Source organism: Dermacentor albipictus, chromosome 10 (genome assembly GCF_038994185.2).
Source record: "Dermacentor albipictus isolate Rhodes 1998 colony chromosome 10, USDA_Dalb.pri_finalv2, whole genome shotgun sequence".
NCBI lineage: Eukaryota > Metazoa > Arthropoda > Arachnida > Ixodida > Ixodidae > Dermacentor > Dermacentor albipictus.
Window position 1 is genome coordinate 91,235,676 of NC_091830.1, and position 6,087 is coordinate 91,241,762.

A 6,087-nucleotide genomic window follows, 5' to 3' on the forward strand; every position below is an offset into this window, starting at 1 on the left:
TTGTGCTGAAGGTGAAAACGAGGCTCTTTCTTCGGATTTCTTTCGCGTCGTGTTAATATTAATCCGTTTTATATTGACCACATTTTCTCTTTTCCGCCTTCTAGAAATTTCTGCCTCGGTCAGCTTCCGTGGCGGTTCACCAAGGCAGAGTTCTGCCTTGGTCAGCTGACACGAGAGAGTCAATACAAGCTTCGCTTGAAAAGCGCTGAGCGTAGGAAATTTTATTCGTTTAAGAAGCAAAGTGGCCTCCTGTAAACGCGTAGAGCGTTTGATTAGGCTGCACAGGTAACATTGTCGGTCATCTCCCTTGCTTGCGACGGTGGTTGGGACAATTTTACGTTGTACGGGCCCTTGTCTACTTCTTCCGAATTTTTTTTAGTGTTCAAGTGTTTGGTTTTGATGCTCTGGAGCTGAAATAACAAGCGCGGACCCTAGAAGGAAGTGTTGCCAGATCAAGTGTTACCAGTATTACCAGATCAAGGAAGTGTTACTAGTGCAAAGTGTAGATGACAATAAAAATGACATGACAGAGAACAGTTTACTGTTTGTAATTGTTGGCTAACAAAAACAATACACTTGAAAGAACAACGTGGAAGTCATGGGTCGCCCCGTGCACCCAAAGCGAAGGTTTGGGACGGCATCGCTATCACCAAACAATAAACGATAAAATTGGGTGCGCAGTGAAGCCGCCTGATCTTGTACATAAAAGCGTTCCGGGCGAAACAAAGCGTCATAGGTATAGTAAGTTCCCGCACAAAAATACCCTGTTCCTCGACAAGGCACATAAGGCTAAGCCTCACTTGAGCGACACCAGTGTAAAAACCCGTTTCGCGAGCGTAGTCTATGTCAATGAATTTTGGCCCTGTGAAACAAAGCCTACTATTCTTAGGCCCTGGGCATTAAGAAACAAAAAAAAACGGTAGGTGGCCCTAATCTTTAACTTAGGTGTCTCTTAGTGGCACTCGCATCTTGGCATTGGTGTTCTTTGGGCGAACGAAACACACAAACTTTAGACAAACGGAACGCACGAACCGAACTTGGAGGCAACTGTTTTCCATTACTCAGCCAGTTTAATATCACGCCAGCTTCTTGGTTCTCACTTCATTAGTGACGTCAGTACTTACGCTTTCCACGTCACAGTTTCCAGGAAATGCGCCACAGTTGTGCTCACGTACCAAGTCTTAGAGTCTACGATTCTGTAAACACGGTGGAAGCGTATCGTATTATCTTGCCCTATCGCATTCCGCTGATGCACCTCCATTTACACGTGCGCTCATTTCACTGGCTGGCAAGCTAGCGCCGTCTAGCGTCACATTTGAAAATGAGCCCCCTAGTTCTGGTAAACATGCTTCCGCTGTCACGCGCCAACAATCAGAAAGCGATACCATACGCATCGAGTGAGCTACTTCCTTCAGTGCGCCTCTGCGTCTACACGTCCTGCATCTCTTGTCTGCGTGGAACAATTTGCATGTAGTTTGGTTTGCACTAGCATTTATCTGCTACCAAGAGCGCTGTCGTCAAATACGGCTGCTGCATACTCAAGCTTTGCAACTTTGCGCCTGTGCTACAACGGCGTCGGCTCTCAGCGGATTGGCGCTGCTTCAAGGTAAGGAAAACATCCTAATTATGTGGACCACTCTTGTTTACGCGAATTGCGCGCGTTTAAAAAAAAAAGAAACGACTTATAACATCATGAGTTGGAAATATGATTGTTTTGTAACCTGCATGTACCATGATTAATTTGTTGCACTGAAAAGAAAGCGAGCGTTATATTGTAAAAAAAATGTTTGGCACACTTCTACGTTGCAGCGAAAACAGCAATCTTATTAGCGATCTACTGGCATTGCTCCTCCATCTATGTCAACCGCATCTATTGCAACATGGCATTTTATTTTACTATCATTTCTTTGCCAAGTACTAGCCGCGTATTTTAGTACGTGATGTGAACACGTTTCACTACTAATAAATCGTAAGGAAACGTTAGCTTTCTGGGCGTACTCTTATATGTCCCGCAAGCTGAGACTGTGGTTAATAAAAAATTGAATATCAAGTCACAATCAACACTCTACTTCCCTGTGGAGAACACTTCATGTTTTAGGTAGAAATATGTAGAAATGCTTGCTGGGTTTCCGCTAATTTATTCGTGCATTATGTTTCAGATTGTTTATCAAAAGAATGGCGCAAGGGGTCTCTCTGGGCAAAAACAAGATCTGATGACTGGTCGCGTCGCATCGTCCTAGAAGAATTCGCGGACAGCGACTGAAGGAAAATTTTCCGCTTGACCCGGGCTTCATTTCATGAGCTTGTCTCTCTTATGGGAGATTATATGTCACCGAAATCTGGCTGGGTGTGAGCTGCCTTGTTCCTGGAAAAGAGAGTGGCCATTGCATTGTACAAGCTAGCCAGTTGCTGTGAATACAGGAATGTTGCAAACCAATTTCGCGTGCACAAAAGTACTGTAAAAAAGTGTTTTTACATGTTGTGCCATGCACTTAAGAAGCATTACTTGAAGACATTCATAATGCTACCATCAGCCCAAGAAGGCACAGCAATAGCCAGAAGATTTGAGCTCAGGTGCCATTTGCTCAAATTTTGGGGGCGATTGATGCGACTGGCATTCCAATAATTGCCGCGAAAAAAGGCTACGGAGACTTCGTAAACAGGAAGGGTAGGACATCGTACAACGTACAAGCCATAGTGGATTACAGAGGCCTGTAAGTATGCTTTAGCTATTCTTTCTAAACCTAAGACACCTAGACAATTAAATATAGTTTTCCAGTACTGTAGTTATTCATAGATCAGCCCAAAGCCAACATAAAATGCTAACGGTATTGCTGCAAGAGGCCAGTTAGCTCACATTCTTGTGCAAGTCACTGCACTCATGTTCTGAAGAAAGGGCTTAAAAACCTTGTTTACTATAAATATGAATGCGTTTGTACCATGAAGGCTGCTGTGGGTGACCAGAACTTGCATCTTCAGCTAGTTTACAGCTAACGTCTTCTGCTACAGTAAGTGCGATATTCACTCAGTCATTTCTGTACAAAGTTGTGCAAATGTTGCGTGTTTCCTACGATGCAATTTTTGCCTTACTTTTTCTCATGCATAGCTGAATACTTCCCCGTGTTGATGCCTGGCGTACCTTAAAACCTCTACTGCAAAAAAAAAGCATCACCTAAATGAAACCTAATTTTTCAGGTTTCGCAGCAACACTTGCAACGCCTGGATCAGCGCATGATGCCACTGTGCTGAAGTTGTCCAACTTGTACCGGAGGAGCAACGACATGCTGTCCCAGGAAGAAAGAACCTTGCGTGGCTTCCAGATACCGTTTTTGCTGCTTGGCAACCCTGCATACCTATGTTTGCCATGGATTTTCAAAGGCTATACAGGGGCACTCTCTAAGGAACAGGAGTCATTTAACGTTTACCACAGTTCAAGCCGCAATGTAGTGGAACACGCATTTGGGTGGCTAAAGGGAAGATGGCGCATACTTTCAAAATGTGCAGATACCATCTACAAGTTTATGCCAACCGTAATAGCAGCGATATGTATACTGCACAATTTCTGTGAACAAAGGCGGGAAAGCCTCACAGATGCATGGCTGTCATCTCTTTAAGATACGGAGCAAAACGTCTATGCACAGCCGTCTAGCAGTCCTCGGGACCTGAAGGCCGCCTATGCTATGAGATACTTTTGAAGCAGTTCATGACAGAATAATTGCCTTTGCGCTGTGATTCATGGTAGAACATTGCTAAAGGCCACTATGTTAACAAGGCAATTGTTAACACATTGTTAACATGTACCTAAGCAGAAGTACACTGGTCCTGTCTTAGACAACGAACTGCAATGCACCCATAAAAGTGAAAGTGGGAAGCAGTTATTCATTACTGAACTTGCACCACGTTTGGAGATGACATGCTATGTGTTCAAATTATAAGGTGGTTGTGAGGAACATAAGAAGTTCCTATGGTCAAGATTTTCATTTCACCTTCAAAATTTCAGATAAAATGCGACAAAGTTTGAGAATAAAATGTTTATTAAGAACTGGGAACACCGTCTTGTCTGCTGAATTCAGCTTACACTTTGTACAAAAAAGTAACAAGGCAGACTGCTTCTCTTTGAGCAATGAAAGTAGCTGATACTTTCAAGTAATACATGTAGAAAAATTTAAACAGTAAATGAAAAAGTAGTGGAGGCACTGTCATTTTGTGCTACATTTGGTAAACATGTTTGTTACACAGGTAACAAAAGATCAATTTTGCCTAAATGTGATAGGACATCCACAAAAACATGTGGGCACTGTATTGAGTGCGACTTGCTACAAAAATAACCAGAGTGACTAGGTACTACATCATCTTTTATCTGTGATAGGATGTATACAAAATATAAAGGGACTTTATAAAGTGTCCTTCATAAACAAAAAAAAATAGCCGTACTGGCTACACATCACAGGTTCTCTTGACTGTGATAGGAGTCGCAAATGGTGTAGGCACTTGACATAGTGTGACCCACAGCAAAGAACCAGTGGCTAGACACCGCAGCTCTTTCCCAAAATACAAAAAATGTAGGCACTGTACCTAGGCAAAATATCACCAGAGGCTAGACGACACAGCTTTTCTTATCTGAGATAGTACACAAAAAATACAGGCAATGTGTTCAGCCCAGCAAAACAAAAGAGTAAGTAGACCACACAGCTCTCTTACCTGCGATAAAATAGATAAAATAAAGAAAAATTTTAGGTACCATATAAACTGTGACTGGCAGCAGAAAATAACCAGACGGGCTAGACAACCCAGCTTTTAATATCTTATCAAATAGTAAGAAATGTAGGCAATCCAATAAGAGCGACTCGCAGCCAAACATAGCAAGAGTGACTAGAGTACAGAGAATGTCAGACGGCACCAGCTCTTTCCAGCACTTAGCAATACACACTGAATATGAGGCACCTACGCATGAGCCGACCCCGAGCAAAAAATTAACGAATAACCACAGATTCCTTACTGAGACAAAACGCGCAAAAACTTAGTATGGGTCCAATAAAACGAAATGTGAGTGAGACAGCACCACAGAAAAACAACGAAAGTGACTAGAGTGGTACAGTGCCTGTGAGGAATTTTTAAAGGAACATCAGCGAGCACCAGCTGTTTCTAGCACTCAATGAAACACTTAATATGAGTCACCTATGAGCGAGGTGACTTTGATGTGGTTGAGGAGGAGGAGGAGGAAACAACTTTATTTTGTGCCCTGCGAGTTGGTGGGGAGGGCCAAAGGCCCCGCCTAGGTGACGGCCAGGAGGTCTTGGGTCCTGGCGGCATCCTCGGCCCGCTGGACGGCCCATAATTGATCTTCGAGGGCGGGGCTGAGCAGCGCGGCTTCCCAGCGCGTGCGAAGGCTGCTGCTAGAGGCCGCGTTTTTAACGCGATAGCGTTAAGGAGCTCGTGTCGCAGAAAAGCCGGTGTCGTCGGCGTCGGTGTCGGCGTCGGTGTCGGCGTTTGCGGCGTTGACCGTGAGCGATAAATCACGGCAGGCGCTTCATAAATAAAAAGCAACTTCCAAGATTGGCCCGGTGGGAATCGAACCCAGGTCTCCGGAGTGTGAGACGGAGACGCTACCACTCAGCCACGAGTTCGATGCTTCCAAGCGGTGCAAACGCGCCTCTAGTGAATGCGGTGTTGCCTTCGAAACGAGCCGTGGAAAGTTATACTGCGGTGTATATCGGTAATTATGAACATGTAACGTACAGAAGTCACAATTACACGAGTTGCGAAGTGCGTTTCCGCTGCATTTCTTCTGCGCTTTCCGCACACGCAGAGCCATCTTGCGGCAAACACAGAAGACCCCCTCCTCTCAATGTACGGCGCTGCCCCGACAGGAGGAGCGCCGCGCGCGCATTGGGACCGCTGCCAGGCGCGTCGCGGGACTCCCTCTCCCCTGACGACGCTTCGCCGTGCTTCCGGTTTAGATTACTATCTATCTCTCTGCCCGTGCCGATCACGACGTGGCGTAGATCGTTTCCCCTCCGAGACACCGAGTTCTTTGGTTCGTTTCGTTCGCTCAGGCGCACGTTTCGTCGCCGCGCCGAACGCTGC

The 6,087-nt window shown here is 45.1% G+C and overlaps 1 long non-coding RNA gene across 1 annotated transcript; it reads left to right on the forward strand.

Moving 5' to 3' along the window:
• The first annotated feature begins 1,375 nt into the window (after positions 1-1,375).
• LOC135918138 (uncharacterized) lies at positions 1,376-4,037 on the forward strand. The gene is made up of 3 exons (XR_010569570.1): positions 1,376-1,606; positions 2,160-2,714; positions 3,196-4,037. It is a non-coding gene; the product is annotated as an uncharacterized lncRNA (long non-coding RNA).
• Positions 4,038-6,087: the final 2,050 nt, after the last annotated feature.